The 17,438-nt window shown below is 43.9% G+C and overlaps 1 protein-coding gene and 1 pseudogene across 1 annotated transcript in view; one reads left to right on the forward strand and one right to left on the reverse strand.

Moving 5' to 3' along the window:
• Positions 1 to 17,438, forward strand: part of MED12L (mediator complex subunit 12L) — a 464,120-nt gene that overhangs the window by 162,768 nt on the left and 283,914 nt on the right. The window lies entirely within an intron of this gene.
• Positions 4,663 to 5,294, reverse strand: LOC149466374 (uncharacterized; annotated as a pseudogene).

The raw sequence follows: 17,438 nt of genomic DNA on the forward strand, positions 1-17,438 counted from the left end.
ATACGTATTCCCCAGACATGCAATATATAGAAGTTCTCATAAGCTGATTTTAGTGACCTGTAATGTTCAGTGGAAGTTTTAATTGCTTTGTTTCACACAAAGTCCTTACTCTTCAATACTACTGAGGAAACATTGGCTAATAAAAAACAGATGTAGTTATTATAATAGTCAATACCAAAACCATAAATAGACAGATGCTTGCTCAGTATGAGTTCAGCATGTACATATGTGTCATAAAACATGAAAGTTGAAATATAAATATATATAAAGTGCTCTCCCAACACCACATATAATAGTGGGTCTTATATAGGGTATCATAAGAGTCCAGAAAATGTGAATGGATGAGAGTCGTATAGGAGGAGGTCACATTGATAGATTCTTCTCCCCCACTTGTGAGTAATAAATTAATTTCCCACTCACCAGAAGCTGTTGACCCCCATACTGGATGGTCAAATAACAGTAAGATGATCAAATAACATGTGGGTTCCCAACTGTAAACTCTCATGGGATGGGTCCCCAGGCTCCCCTTCTCTTAGTAGTAGCTCTCAGAGGAACTCAGAATAAGAAACGAATATCCATGAAATGTGCTCTAAATTTAGTATTTATTAGGAACCATGGTTCATAAAATAGATAAATTGTATGGTTCCTGTTCCCCGGCACCAAGTCTGTACAGCCAATGTGGAGACAACATGTCTCTCTGTGATTAGCTGGCATGCTTTCGAAGCCTCGAGCTAGTGAGCCGGACGTGATGTCATGTAGGATCTGGAAGTGACGGGATCATGCTTCTACGTATATTTCACTTGGTGGTGTCTTCAGGAAGTCTATTTTACATCTGTTTTTTTCTTTTGCAAATATTTTTGATGAATCCACTATAACTTGAAGGATTTGGGGATTTTTTTTTACAGTGAATCAGTATTTGAGCAATAGTATGTAGTGATTTTGAAAGATATCAAATCAGCTATGTTACTAGAAGCTCAAATAATGAAGTTATGACTGTCCTAGTTTGGTCTTACTGTCAGAAGAGAGAGACCAGTGGAGAAGATAATGTTTGGGAATATTGAAGAGACCAGGTGAGTCCAGCTACTAGGTGGTTGGACACATTGGGGTTGATTTAGTAAAACTGGATAAACCCTAGTAGGAGAAAATAATGGGGCTTTTAAGGTACCTTACCATTATGGGTATAAACATGCATAATCATAAACAATATTGGATAAAATAGAGCATATTTTATTATGACATTATAAAAAAACACAGAGTGGTAGGCAAGACAAACGCCAATGTTAGCACATACATAATGAATCAACAAAAATGTAAAGAGATGGTTTTTTTTATAATGTCATAATAAAATATGCTCTATTTTATCCAATATTGTTTGTGATTATGAATCTGTATACCCATAATGGTATTGTACCTTAAAGCCCCATTATTTTCTCCTACTAGGGTTTATATTCTTCTCTGTTCCAATAGGGGTGTGGTACCTGTAAAACCTTCACACAAGGACAGGTGAGACCTAGTACCTCTCCTGCTCCCATCAATCTCCAATCTAATTAGTAAAACTGGAGAGTGCACAATCTTTTGCAGCTCTGCAAAGAAAGCAACAAGCTTCCAGGTTTATTATTGTCAAAGCTGAACTGAGCAAGCTGAAGTTAGAAGCTGATTGACTACCATGCACATAAGCACCAGATTTTGCACTCTCCAATTTTACTAAATGAACCTCATTGAACACAGCTGTGGGGATGACACTGGAAGATCTTGCAAAACTAGAATAAATCATCTTCATCTTCTCTTTAGATCTCTCATTCATCAAGTGACAAGTTGCTAGGACTTGGACCTGAGTTGATGACACTTGACATACATACAGGTAACGATGACAAGATTCTTTAGGTCCTCTGTTCCTGTAGCAACCTGGAACCAGCAACACTCCAACTATCCAATGGAAATATTCAGGCTCCAGTCACTTTAGTTTTTTACCATTTATTGCTGGCTTAACAATAAAATGGAGAACTGAGCAATCACATGACCGCTGATCACCAAATTCTCGGTTCCCCCTGAGAAGATCTTGCAAAACTAGAATAAATCATCTTCATCTTCTCTTTAGATCTCTCATTCATCAAGTGACAAGTTGCTAGGACTTGGACCTGAGTTGATGACACTTGACATACATACAGGTAACGATGACAAGATTCTTTAGGTCCTCTGTTCCTGTAGCAACCTGGAACCAGCAACACTCCAACTATCCAATGGAAATATTCAGGCTCCAGTCACTTTAGTTTTTTACCATTTATTGCTGGCTTAACAATAAAATGGAGAACTGAGCAATCACATGACCGCTGATCACCAAATTCTCGGTTCCCCCTGAGCAGAGAGTGGTGACTGACAGTCATTGGCTCTCTACTCTGCCCCCCCCCCCACACACACACACACACACTCACTCACTCACTGGAGTGCTGGGCTGGAAAGGGGATGAGAGTGGCCAGCTCAGGCTCCCAGCAATTGGTCAGGCATCTGGGTGGATCAAAACATTAAAGTTGGGATCCTTGCAGAGCCTGGACTGGCTCTGTTATGTCAGCCCACAGTAGGCTTTAGCCAGCTGTCAGCTAAATCTGTGTCACAGGAGTACTGAAATAAGTGCACTCCTGTGACCCAGAAGAGAATAATAGTCAAAAAAGCTTTTGCCGTACTTCTCCTTTAAATAATATTTTTTTTTTACAAAGTTGTCATTTTAACAAGTTATTTTTCACACACAACATAAGCATACTTACAGTTACACCCCAAAAAAAAACAACATTTTTCTACTTCCCCCAACCATGGGGATACCACATGTGTGAGACTATTTCACAGCCTAACCACATGGGCCAAAAATCCAATTGGCACCTTCTGGCTTTCTGGAGGCATAAACTATGCATCTAGTTTCCTGACTGTCACATTTTGGAGGCCCTGGAGCACCAGGACAGTGGAAACATCCACAAAATAACCACACTGGGGTGCGTAAACACCTCAAGGTATTTTTTAAGAGGCATGTAAAGTCTTTTCAAGACTTCATTTTCATTTTGCATTTTCCAAAAACTTGTGGGAAAAAAATGAAAAGTGGTATTAAACCCAGAAGCAAACATTTATTATATTGCAGCTTACCATTTGTTAGATATGATGGTTGTATTAATTTTCTGTTTTAGATTTTATTTCTTCTATTTTCATCTGGTGATCCAACCAGTTAGTTTGTTGCATTTCAAAAGACAAGCTCTCCAGCAGAATGCATCAGTTACAAACCTGCAGCACAGTGGCTAAATGGTTAGCACTTCCACCTGGCAATACTAGCGTCGTTGGTTTGAATTCCAACCATGGCACCACCTGCCTTGAGTTTGCATTTTCTCCCTATGCCTGCATGGGTTTCCTCCAGATACTCCAGTTTCCTCCCACACTCCAAAGACATGCTGGGAGGTGAATTTGCTCTTATCTAAATTGGCCCTGTTATGTATATGTATGAATGTAAGTTAGGGACCTTAGATTGTTTGCCCCTTGAGGGTTAGGGATTAATGTGAATGAACGAAATATATACAGTATATGTAAAGCACTGTGTAAATTGACGGCACTATAGAAATACCTGTAATAAATAACACATTTAACACTAGCAGGGGTGCTTACAATGACCAGCTTATCTTTATTTATGTAAAACCTTAATCTCAAAAGATAGAAACATTGTTTGCTTTAAATGCTTATAAAGTATTAGCTGGAGTTTGGCTTCAATTTGTTAGTGTATTTAAAGCAGAGTTCCACTCACTCTGTAAAAAAATAAAAGTCAGCAGCTACAAAAACTGTAGCTGCTGACTTTTAAAAAACAGCCACTTACCTGTCCCATGATCCCACATTGCCCCCGCCTCAGCCTGTTTCACTGGCCATCCTGTATTCCAGGTGCCGGCATCTTTAGTGTGAGCACCCGGCTGTGACAGTTTGCGGCTTCACAGCCGAGTGCCCACTGCGCATGCACAAGTAGTGCTGCGCTTCCTGAATGGCCCCGTCATCTTCTGGGACCTGTCACGTGTCCCACAAGACTTTGGGGAGGGAGGGTAGGAGGACAATTTCCGCTTCTGATCTCCTAGGCCAGGGGTAGGCAACCTGTGCCTCTCCAGCTGTTTCAGGACTACAAGTTCCATCATGCTATGACTTTTAGAGACAAGTCATAGCTGTAACTGTCAGTTTTGCAATGTTGCAATGCCTCTTGGGAAATGTAGTTCCACAACAGCTAGAGAGCCACAGGTTGCCTACCCCTGTCCTAGGCGATCACAACGGAAATAAGAGCGGGTACCCGTCCCCCCCCTCCGCTCCCCAAAGGTGCCAAACCTTAATGGGGAGCGGTTGAGCAATCTTTAAAGTGGAACTTCCCCTTTTGGGTGGTGGAACTCCGCTTTAAATCTACTTTACCATAGATACAGCTACAAATGTATAAACACTGCCACCTACAGGTTGAAGAATATATCTTTACTGAATACTGATGTAGTTTTTGCACATACAAATACATGAACACTGTATTCGGACACCCACACTCAACAAATACTCTTTATATTAGTCCCATTTTGAATCTCAGCTCTATAAATCTGTTTCTTGTAAGTGGTTTTGTCAAAAAATCTGCAATCATGTTATAAGTTTCACAATACATAAGCACAATTACATTTTGTTCAACCAGATCATGAATGTAATGATGTCTGACGTCAATATGCTTTGTTCTTGCATTGATATTCTCATTAGTGGAAAGTTTGATATATCCTTCATATATAAGATTGAAGGCTGGGACATCGGATCTCTGAGAACTTCAAGCAATTGACTTACCACACAGCTTCTTGACTGGCATAGGCAGCAGTAATGTATTCTGCGTCTGTAGAAGTCAAAGCTACTGAGATCTGCTTCTTGCTGGACCAAGATATAGAATGCTTTCCTAATTTGAACAAGTAACCACTCATGGATTTGTGAGTTCTTGGGTCATCTGCCCAATCAGAGTCCACATATCCTACGAGGTTCAAATCACTAACTGCAGAAAGCTTCAGACTCAAGTGTTTCATTTGTTTGAGATATCTCATGACTCTCTTGATTGATGACTAGTCTCTTTGATGTGGTTCACTCATGCGTCTACAAAGAAGCGACATTGCAGCTACAATTGATGGACGTGTAGTGGTTGCAATATATAGCAATGCCCCCACTGCTTGTCTGTACTGATCATTAGTAGGAAGAAGATAATCGTCCTCTTCTGTTTTTAGATATGCTGTGTCCATGGGAGTACTTGCTTGTTTGGCTTCAGTCATGCAAAAACTGCTGAAGCACTGCCACTATTTTAGATTTCTGATTTAACAGGAAGCTGCCATCTTCTTTACGTTGTCCATTAACTCCTAGATAATATGTCACATCCCCAAGATCTTTCGTCTCAAAATCCTGGTTGAGCACTGCAGTCAACTTTACAACTTCCTCATCCTTTTTGTGAACAACAATCAGGACATCCACATAAAGAAAAAAATATACATATATTCAGAATCTACACAGTTTGAGTATAGACATGGGTCAGCTCTGCTTCATATGAATCCTTTATTTTTAAATTCCATGCTCAAGCTGATTGCTTGTGTCTGTAAAGAGATTTCTGCATTTTTCATGTAGCCTTCTGGCTGTGTCATATATATTTCCTCTTTAATATCACCATTAAAAAAGGCTGTTGTGAAATCATGGTGCTTCACAACCATTTTCCAAGAAGCCATCGCTGTCAACAGTGTTCTGAAAGTACTTTGTTTTGCAGCTGGAGCAAAAGTAGCATCATAATCCTCACCAAAGTTTTGTGAATATTCCTTTGCCATTATTCATACTTTATACCTACAGACCTTGGCATCAGAGTTGCATTTGGCCTTAAAAACCCATTTACAGCTGATTGCATGCTTACCATGAGGTAGCTCTGAAAGTGGCCATGTCTGCAGTTCACTAAGTGATGTCATCTCTTCATCAGCAGCTCAGCTCCACCTTTGTTTGTCATGGATTTGAAGTTGTGCATCTCACCCATGAATCTGGCTCTGGTTTTAATGCTTAGAGCAACATAGGACATACAGTACATTTGGCAGGGATGCCTTTATTGCTTTTGGTGAATTTCCTTATTGAAGCCTATTGTGACCTGGTTTCTTCTTTTACAGTATTTGGATTATCTGCACTAATTTCTATTTCTGTGACACTTTTTTGCTTATCTTCGTGTGACACTGATTTGGAATTTCCCTCAGTTTAAAGCATTTGTTTTAGTTAATGAAATTTTGAACACATTGAAGTTTTATCAACAATTACACTTCTACTGACGGGTACCTTATATGTGTCTTGGTGTGAAATTCTGTATCCCTTTTGAGATTCACTGTATCCCACAAGTACACCTTCCTTTGCACAAGCAACCCATTTTGTAAATTTTTCTTATGGGATGTGCACATAGGCTTGGCTTTCAAAAATTTTATTTTTGTTTTTACATTCTAAAGTTTGTATGGTGTTTTTTCCTAGTAGTTGATTTTGGAGACAGCATACGATAATAATTACCTCTCCCCGGTATGTGGTTGGCATATATGCATCACACATCATGGTTCTTCAACTCTCATATAGAGTATGGTTCATTCTTTCTGCAACCCCACTTTTTTTCTGAGTTGTATGGTACAGTAGTTTGAAAGAGTATGCCATGCATTCTGAGTATCGCCTGTGTATTATCACATGTATATTCAGTTCCATTGTCTGTGTACAATAACATTTTGCCAAATGTGTTGCTTACTTGAGCCACATACTGTTCAAGGTTCTGTGGTACTTCACTGTTGTTGTCTAACAGATATAGTGTAGTATACCTGGAGTAATCGCCTTTAAAAGTAAGAAAATACCTCTTCTTTACTGGAGTCAGTTTTTTCATTGGATTGCAAAGATCTGAATTAATTTCAGAGATTTTTTTTAGCTCTGCTGTTACTCTGCTTTAGAAAGGCTTTTCTTGTCATTTTTCCTTTTTATGCAGCTGGTGCGTTTCATTGTTTGATTGATTGTTCACATGGACTAATTTGTATTCCACTTCCATAGTTATTCTCAGTTAATTTCTTTATTATGTCAGGACTTCTGTACCCAAGTCGTCTGTGCCATGTGTGAATGCAGTTTGAATGTTTTTCCTCCTTGGCAGTATTAACCACCTCATTGTAGTTCAGCTGATACAGTTCATCTGTAATTTTAGCCTTTTAATTTTTCTTCTTTTGTGATGGCACAACTGTCACCTTGGAAGGTCACTTGTTTTTTGAGCTTCTTCACTGGCAAAGGATTAGTTTCAAGAGCAGGTACATGCAGTATATTTTTCACAGATATCTTACTAGTGACACTCTGGGAAATAGGACAGTAAATAAAACAGTCTCCTTTTCCTTCTGAAGCCATTATCTGCCCATTAGCTGTGGTGATTTTTTTCTGATTTACTGTGGTCAAGGTGAATAAAGAAATTTCTGTCATTTGGCATGTGACTCGTAGCTCTGGAATCAACACACCATGCCTGAAAAGATGAGGTGCACATTTTGGACTGAAAAATCAGTTTCTTCCTTCACACTTTTGGTCTTTTATAGTTTAGTTTGCTTTTGCATTCCAGCTTTTCAGATTCTGCAATCTGCTTTTAAATGGCCTTGTTGCTTGCATACAAATCATTCACATGCTTCTTGTCGCGTGTTACTATTTTTACTCCTATTTTTCTTCTTTAAAGCAGACTCTGCAACAGATGCACCATCACTATTAATGCTTTCTGTTTTACACTTATATTCATCTATAAGCTTTCCCTTAACATATTCCAATGTCAGCTCATCATCTGGATGTGCAGCAAGTGCTGTGACAAGCGTTTTGTAACTTTCTGGCAAACCACTAAGTAATAGTTCCGCGACATGAAAATATTTTATTTCTTCTCCCATACCTCTCAGGTGTTCAACCATTGCCATGGTGTGCCTTATATAATTTTGCATATCCTGGCCTTTCATCAGCTTGGTATGGTATAGCTTTCCAATTAGTTTATTGCTGAGATTAGCTCTTTCATGCACCTCTTGCAATCTTACCCACATTTATTACCAGTTTCATCATCATCATCATCTTCTATGTTAAGAGAGACTGTGCTTTGAGCTTTGTGAACATTCTCTATCCACTCGTCTGAAGGGTGTTCTGGCCTGACTTCATTTATACATTTCCACATACCTTCTCTTAATATCAGCATTTTCATCTTGAATTTCCAAGTCTGGTAGTTCTGGTTTGTCAGATTTGCAAATGAAAGCTTTGTTGTAGCTGTGTTACTGGCCATTTTCTTTTATTCCGTTGCAGTCTTCTTTCTGTTGCTGTATCTTGCACTTATTTGCTGTAGCCGGCTATGACTGGGTCCATAACCTGTTAGAAATTCTGTATATAGCTCTACAGAACAGACAGTGCACAGCCCAGATGTGTTTTTCTGCTTCACTGCAACATGGAAACAGGAAACTTTATTCCGTGAAAAGACATAGCATTTACAGTACCATAGATGCAGCTACAAACCTGAAAACACTGCCATCTACTGGATGAAGAATATAACTCTACTAAATACTGATTTATTTGTTGCATAAAATACACAAACAATGTATTCCAACAGTTGCAGACTGTTGTTTGATGAGTGTAACAAGGTGCATGTTGTGGTGTATGGAGTGTATTAGGTGCATGATGCATGTATTTATTTAGTGTGTATGAGGCAAATTGTTGAGTATATAATTTGGGTGTATATGGCTGTTTCCGAAAAAAAAACCCTCACAATAAAGGATGAAGCACCTCAATGCCTAATGTACAGAATATAATTATTGGACTTAAACACTGGACAGTTCAGTGCATAAAGTTGTGGGGGGAGTCATTTTGGGTGGGGGTGTGTTTTGGGGGGGAGGGGATGGATGGGTTTATGCACTAAATTCTTCATTGTTTATGTCCAACAAATATATTCTGTTCATTAGCCATTGAGGTGCTTCATCCTTTATTGTGATGGTTTTTTTTACAGTGACTTCTTTTTGGATGTGCCTTCCCCTTGGCTTGTGTGTTGTGTGGGGGGTTTGGCTTGAGCAGATGTACCACTCCTAGGACAGGCTGGAGAGCTGTTGGGGTTTTTTTACACCGTATACTGCTGTTACATTACATTACATTACATTGAGTTTATATAGCGCCAAAGGGTTTGCTCAGCGCTGTACAATAGAGGGGGGGACAATACATGAAACATTACAGTAACTACAAACAGCACATGAGGGGTTATAGGGCCCTACTCTTTCGAGCTTACAATCTAGGAGGGAGGGGGTAGTGGTACAGGAGGAAGTGGCTGTGGGGGATGGAGTGGTAGGAGGAATGAAGGAGAGCAGCAGTTAGGTGAGGGTGGGGTAGGCTTCCCTGAAGAGGTGGGTTTTCAGGGAGCGCCTGAAGGTGAGGAGGGAAGGTGACAGTCTGATGGATTGGGGTAGTGAGTTCCAGAGGATGGGGGAGGACCTGGAGAAGTCTTGCAGACGTGCGTGTGAGGAGGAGACCAGGGAGCAAGATAGAAGGAGGTCCTGTGAAGAGCGAAGGGTACGGGTAGGGTGGTACTTGGGAATCAGGTTGGTGAGGTAGTTAGGGGCAGTGTTGTGAATGGCTTTGTAGGTCAGAGTGAGTAGTTTGAATTTGATGCGTTGGGCGATAGGGAGCCAGTGGAGGGAGAGGCAGAGGGGGGTGGCAGAGGTGGAGCGGGTGGTGAGGTGGATGAGTCTAGCCGCTGAGTTGAGGATGGTCTGAAGCGGGGAGAGCCTGCACTGGGGTAGGCCGGTGAGGAGGGAGTTGCAGTAGTCAAGGCGTGAGATAATCAGGGAGTGCACAAGTAGTTTAGTGGTGTCTGGGGTAAGGAAGGAGCGTATTTTGGCGATATTGCGGAGGTGGAGTCTGCATGTGTTTGTGAGTGATTTGACATGAGGTTGGAAGGAGAGGTTAGAGTCCAGAATGACTCCAAGGACTTTGGCTTGCGGGGCGGGATTGATGGTGGTGATGTTAGTAGTGATGGATAGGATGGGGGGGGGCGCGGGCAGGAGGGAAGACGAGAAGCTCGGTTTTGGAGAGGTTGAGTTTGAGGAAATGGAGCGACATCCAGTCAGAGATGTCGTTTAGGAGGTGAGTGATTCGGGCGGAGAAAGAGGAGGTGAGGTGAGGGGTGGAGAGGTAAATTTGAGTGTCATCAGCATAGAGATGGTAGTTGAAGCCATGGGAGTGTATGAGTTTGCCAAGGGAGGAGGTGTAGATGGAGAAGAGAAGGGGTCCAAGGACAGAGCCCTGGGGGACCCCAACAGAGAGGGGGAGTGAGGGGGAGGTGGCACCATTGTAGGTGACACTGAAGGAGCGTCGGGATAGGTACGAGGAGAACCAGGAGAGAGCGGTGTCTCTGATGCCAAGGGAGAGTAGTTTATTAAGGAGGAGGGGGTGGTCAACTGTGTCGAAGGCCGCGGAGAGGTCCAGGAGGAGGAGGACAGAGTAGTCGCCTTTGGCTTTGGCGGTTAGTAGGTCGTTGGTGATTTTGAGGAGGGCGGTTTCGGTGGAGTGTAGGGGACGGAAGCCGGACTGTAGTGGATCAAGGAGGTTGTTGTCAGTTAGGTGGGCGCTTAGGCGGTTGTAGACTAAGCGCTCCAGGAGTTTGGAAGTGAGTGGCAGCAGGGAGATGGGTCTGAGGTTGTTTGGGTCAGAGGGGTCCAGGGAGGGCTTTTTGAGTATGGGGGTGATGTGCGCATGCTTTAGGGGGGAGGGGAATACGCCGGTAGAGAGGGAGAGATTGAAGATGTGGGTGAGGGAGCAGATGAGGGAAGAGGGGGGTGACTGGAGGAGTCGAGAGGGGATAGGGTCCAGGGGGCAGGTAGTGAGGCGGGCTTCTGAGAAGACCCTGGTGACTTCCTCAGTGGTAGTAGGGCTGAAGGAGTGCAGAGCTGGTGGGGTTACGGTAAGCGGGGTCTTGGGTGTGGAGGGGGCAGTGCGGTTGCGAGGTCAGAGGAGGGAAGAGATGAGGGGGAGATAGGGGGGGGGGAGGCTAGGTGGGGAGGTAGATTGCGAGTTGACTATGTCCTGACGGATTGCATCAATTTTGTTGTGGAAATGAGTGGCAATTTCGTGGGCGGTGAGTGAGGTACTGAGTGGAGGAGGGGGGGGGAGAGCAGGGAGTTGAAGGTGGAGAAGAGTCGGCGAGGGCAGGAGGAGAGGGTGTTAATCAGGTTTACGAAGTAAGCCTGCTTGGCGGCGTGGAGGGAGGAGGTGTAAGTGAGGAAGGCAGATTTGTAGAGGGAGAATGAACGGGGGGACCTGGTTTTGCGCCATAGTCTCTCTAGCGCGCGACTGCGACGTTTGAGGCATTTAGTGTGGTCGTTCTGCCAGGGTTGGAGCGGTCTGGGTTTGATGTAGCGTGTGGTTAGGGGTGCCAGAGAGTCTAGGGTAGCTGATAGTGAGTCGTTGTACGTGTTAGTGGCTAGGTCAGGACAAGACAGTGGAAGGATGCGGTCGTGTAAGCGGTCGGCAGCTGAGTGGAGGGGGGCCGGGTTCAGGTTGCGGAGGTTGCGGCTGGTGATGGTTTGGCGCTCTGGGGGGGGGGAGTTAGGGGAAGGGGAGATGGAGAACGTGAGGAGGTGGTGGTCGGAGAGAGGGAAGGGGGTGTTAGAGAACTGGTTGAGGGTACAGAGGTGGGAGAAGACGAGGTCCAGGGTGTTCCCAATGATGTGGGTGGAGGATTGAGTGTGCTGTGTGAGCGCGAAGGAGGAGGTTAGGTGGAGGAGTTGGGAAGTAGCCAGGCTGTTGTCATTGATGGGGATATTGAAGTCCCCGAGGATGATGGTTGGTAGCTCAGAGGAGAGGAAGAAGGGAAGCCAGGCAGCGAAGTCATCCAGGAAGCGGGGTATGGATCCAGGCGGCCTGTAGATCACTGCGATCCTTAGGGGGGTGGGGGTGAAGAGCCGGATACAGTGAGCCTCGAAGGAGGAGAAGGTTAGGGAGGGAGGATTAGGGAGGACCTGGAAGGTGCTCAGCGGTGATAGGAGCAGGCCGACCCCACCACCTTTGTGACCGCTCAGTCTTGGTGAATGGGACCAGACGAGACCTCCATAGGAGAGTGCCGCAGGGGAGGTGGAGTCAGTGGCCTGTACCCAGGTTTCAGTGATGGCTAGGAGGTTAAGGGAGCGGGAGATAAAGAGGTCATGGATGGCAGTAAGTTTGTTGCAGACCGAGCGGGCGTTCAGGAGTGCAACCGAGAGAGGGGGGATGGATGGATGCGGGGAGAAGGGGCACAGATATGAGGTTGAGGGGGTTACGGCAGCTGGCGGGAGCAGGGGGGTCCCTAGAGGAGGGGTGAGGTGGCGAGGGGCCAGGGTTCGGGGAGATGTCCCCAGCAGATAGGAGAAGGAGAAGGGTGAGGAAGGTGGCATGGGGATGGGAAGTGTAGGAGCGTGTGGGTCTGATAGTGGTGGCACGTGGGTCGACGGGGGAGTGGAGTAGCAGGAGGAGGTGGTGAGTGCCGTAGTGGGGAGAGGGGAGAAGTGAAGGGGCAGTGTAGAGCTGTTTTGGGGGGGTAGGCGGGTAGAGGGAGGTGATTTTTGGGATGGTGGAGAGGAAAATGAGAAGGAGGAGTGCAGGAGGCATGTTGGGGTGGGTGGGGTGACAGTTGGGTCAGGGGAGGTGAAGGGATACAGGTCAGGGCAAGGTGGTGTGGGGAATCTGTATTACCGTGGGATAGTCATTTGAGTCCTTCTGTAGGGGTAGAGTGAGGGTGGAGGGCGGCAGCTGGTTGGCAGCAGTCTGTGGGTGCAGTAAGCTGGCGACCATGGGTGCTGTGGCATGTCTTCAGTGGGTACGGTGGTTCGGCTAGTGGAGGGGTCGTAGGGTGCGATGGCTGGGGGCGATGGTAGGCACGGCGACTGGTGATGCTGGCGGCTCGGTGTCTGGGGTTGTTGAGGCCAGGCGTCGGGTGCTGAGGGCTCGGCGTCGTGAGGCGCTGAAGGTGTTGAAGGATCGTCATCAGGGTCGAGCGGGGCGTTGCGGTAGCGATCGTTGGCCCTGCGTGGTTTGTGCTCAACCGTGATCTGTTGCGGCCGGTAGGAGAGACCGCGGCTTCAAGGGTTGTGGTGGGCCATTAGTCGCCGGGGCATCGCCAGAGAGAATAGCGTGCCGGAAAGCAGGGTGCTGGGCGAGCGGTCCCTGGTGTGGTGGCTGGCTGGTAGTCCCAGGTGGGGTGGTGGGCAGGGGATCCCCGGTAAGATGGTGGCCGTGCTATCCCTGGTGGGGTAGTAGCGATCCCTGGAGGGATAGTGGCTTAGGGTCCCTGGTGGTTTGGGGTTTCAGGTGGATGGTGGGATCCCTGAGTGAGTCCCTGGAGGCTGGCGGTGTGATGGTGGTTGGGCTCCCTGGTGGGTAGTGGGCTCCCCTGGTGAAGTACCTGGTGTCCTGGAGCGTCGGGGTGGAGGTGGATCCCTGTTTGCCAATGTCTCTAAATCATCCCTTTCATTCTATAAAAAACTTTCTCTGGTTAATGGTAATCACTATATTTGGGATGTACTGTATTCAATTTGTACATTGGGAGGTTTTCTATGCTTCTAGCATGTAGAGACTAAAATAATTATTGCTTTTTAACTGCATCTCTTAAAACACACACATTTGATCTATCCTGAAACCTGATTGTGCACAATTTTATGACACACACATCTGTGCACACTTTTATTTTTTTATACTTGCTATAGACCCTTTGTTTTGTTGAGATACCTTTGTCATAATGTAAAGAAGTTCAGTGTATGGAGGCCCATTTAATTTTCACCTATAGCCCAACTTTTTCTAAAACTGGCCTTGTATATAACATACCAAATGTAGCAGTCACTGGACCTAATCTGAAATTAGTTGCTTTGACATAGCATAGCTATAAGGCTCCTTTCACATGGGGTGGACTCTGATTAGATCAGCAGGAGTTCTGTCCGCTGACCTAACTTCAATCCGATCTGCCTAGACAGAGGAGGACAGATCCCCTTCTGTTCTCTTTTAGCAGACCGTATCAGGTTGGAGGTAGGCAAGTGTAAACGGACACAAATGAGTTTACACCCGCCGGTCCATAGGAGTGAATAGACCCTCCGATCAGGTCCGTCTGCAAAACAGGCAGGTAGACCTGATCAGACCCTTCATGTGAAAGGAGCCTTAGACTACCACTGAATCCTATGCATGGCCTATTGCCCATTTATTTGTTTGCTGTTAGTAAATATGCCTTAAACACTAACTTATCAGTTACTCTGAGTGTAAATGTTTCCAAAAATGTGCAGCCTAAGAATAAACTGCTCTCTGATATGCAGACTTTCAAAAGCCAAAAATGAAATCTTTCTTTGCATTGCAAACCACTTTCCCTAGCCACTTCCATATATATACCTGATGCCCTGAAAAGAACAATGACATATAACTGTGATGGGAAAGGCACCAGTGATTTTGATGTGTAAGCCGTGCTTGACAGCATGGCTTCACTTTTATTAAGCTGTGCAAAAAGCAAGATGACACCAGATGAGAGAAGAAGCTGGGTCTGGGAGGACAGATGGAAGCAGAGTTTTTTGTTCACTGCTTACACACTAGGGAGTTGTTTATAAACTGAATACCTCCTATTTGGCAGCTGTGGTCTTCCCAGCAATGAAAACACATGTCGACATAAAGATCCATTTTGTTTGTTTAAATAAATACCGGCTAAAAATGTAAATGTTGTAACAGTATATAATGCAGTTTAAACAAAATCACCAAGTAAAGAAAATTCAATTTAGTATTTGTATTATTATTGTTATTCTCAAACTACTCCAGTATTCTGTTATTGTTGTGTTGCACCATCTAGTGGAGTATTTCAGCTACTACAGTGCCACATTTTCCAAAGTCACTCACTGTCTAGGGTCATTAACATATTAGAATATAACTACACCTCAGCAAAAGAACAAAGGAACAAATGTATGAATGTCATTTTTACCAACTAGTTTTTAAAGGAAAAGTTATTATGAAATTAATGAGCTTCTTCTGGAAATGACTACCAAAGGTTTGGCTATCATTTTGATGTTCAGGCTTTAATACATTAGTCCCTGATGTAGGACAAGGCAGAACAAAACTTCAGCTTACCAGGAATTACAGCTTCTCTTGCTGTATACAAAAAAATCCCAACTTTCTGAGATGAAGAACAGGGTCTCAAAATATTTAATGGGAAAACATTTTTCACACCCTGCATTATGCAAGTCATGATAAAGTAAGGAAAAACATTATCAGCTAAAACCTAAGTGCCATTTTTCACTTAAACGGACAAACACCCCCACTAGGGTATACCCAGCACCTAGATGGCTCTCCATAGAAAGGGTTAATGCAAAACTCAGGGAATGTTGTAACTGTTAGTAATCTCTCTGTATTGAAGCACCTGTATGAATATGTGTACAATCGACACTACCTTCTCATTTGGTGCCTTGTTTTCTTTCATTATATTGTATTGTATATCTTCAATAAAAACTACTGGAAATGAAATGGAACAACACAAACATTCTGGAATCTGGATGAAAAGTTATTTATACAAGTCTTTAATTGTGGCCCCAAAGAGGGTCATATGTGAAGCAAAGAGTGGAAGAGGGTTGTGGGAACAGTTACTGCAAATAAGGGACTGTTGGTAGTCTAGTGCTAAGTAAAGTGGCTTGATAAGCCTATGAAGTACTGAAGACTGATATGGCCAAGCAGCTAGCATTTTCAGAAGATGGTTTCCCAGGGCTCATTAAAAGCACCACATAGACTTTGATGAACCAGAAACACCTGGATGTGGATGCAACAGCTGCATTGCTGTAAACATCCAGTGGATGGTATAATTTCTTTTGTCTGTCCAAAAGGGTTATTGGCATATGTTTTGCTGTAGGGCAGATGTGGCCTGGTGTAGTACTCCTGGTTGGCCACTAGATGCCCCCAGAGCTTGAGAATGAGGCTTTGGCTACAGACCAGCTTTACCCCTTCTTGGAGAGGGGCACCCTGAGTAAGAAGAGAGCATAAATAGCTCTAGGCCTGGAGCAGGGGGGTTCTTGTCCAGGAAGAGGAGATCCCACACTGATAGGATACTGCCCTTTTGGGCAGTCCAGCTGTGCTTTTCTACTGCTCGTTGAGGTCACAGCTGGCTAGCCGGGGGGGCATATACTGCAGAATTCTAAATGCTGTAGCTGACTAAGTGACGTTCTTGGGGATCTGTTATGTTAGGTATGTCCGGTATATTAGGTCCCAGTGATTGTATGCTGCTGCTATCCCTTTTGCATCAGAGTCAGCTTTTACTGAACGGTGTACACGGGCGGACTGACCATTCGGAAACTCGGGCAGTGCCCGAGGGCCCGGGTTCAGTAGGGGGCCCAATGAGATGCCCCTGGTTCCTTTTTCATAGGCTTTTTTGAGTTTGGACAAGGACACAGGGGCCCAATGATCCCCTATTGCCCGTGGGCCCCATGAGTTTTCAGTCCACCCCTGTTTTGGACCAATTATTATTTTAGTAGAATAGGTTATATTGGACCAGATCTCATCCAACAACAGTGTTTTAATATCAATGAAAGAAAGACCCAAGTATGACCTTACTTCTATGCAGCTTAATCGGAGTGCACAATATAAAATGTAGGGAAAATTGTGGCACGTCTAGGCATGGTGCACAACTAGGCTCCTTGGTTTTAGATAACTTATAGCAAGAAAGTGTGGTAAGAAAGAGAATCTAACTCCAATGTAATCCAAAGGTAATGTGAGAGAGACTAAGCCACATTTGTCCATAGTATGTTGAAAGCACTACAACATTTCAATCTAAATGCCCAGGGGTAGCCTGATTCTTTTTGAAAACTAGCAATGCCCCTTCCTTTATGTTATGACCTTAAATGAAACCTCAGTTAGGTTCTGCTACAATGTGATTCCTGGGCTGCATACTACTTTTGGAGTAGAGATGTCATTCACATTAATTAAGATTAATAGGTTTATGTTTGCTGTGCTAAAGCAGAATAGAGAAAAGCAGATGATGATCTGATGATTTTAACATGAGCTGGTTTCATTTTATGACAGATTTCTTTTAAAACAGTATGTATGAAAGTATACACCGGTATAACTGTAACATAGTTCAAATAGAGAATTTTATTATTTTGCAAACGTTCAGTTATTCTTATATACACGTCTACGTCTTGTTATTTGCATTGAAAATGTTTCTGTACAACATGTTTTAAATATGTTACTCTGCAGAATAATATAATCTTAGGTAGATTTTCACATTTCCATATATATTAATTTCCTTAGCAGATGCTCAAATATATAATATATAATAATTAAGAACACAATGCAGTTCAGGTAGAAAGAAAACAGCTTTAACACTATAGCGGTACAAACTTGAAGACGGTTCACATTTCCAAACTTAATTGGTAAGACAGTGACACAGA

The sequence above is a fragment of the Staurois parvus genome, unplaced genomic scaffold (assembly GCF_062004578.1).
Source record: "Staurois parvus isolate SC_StPar_1 unplaced genomic scaffold, SC_StPar_1.0 ptg000131l, whole genome shotgun sequence".
NCBI lineage: Eukaryota > Metazoa > Chordata > Amphibia > Anura > Ranidae > Staurois > Staurois parvus.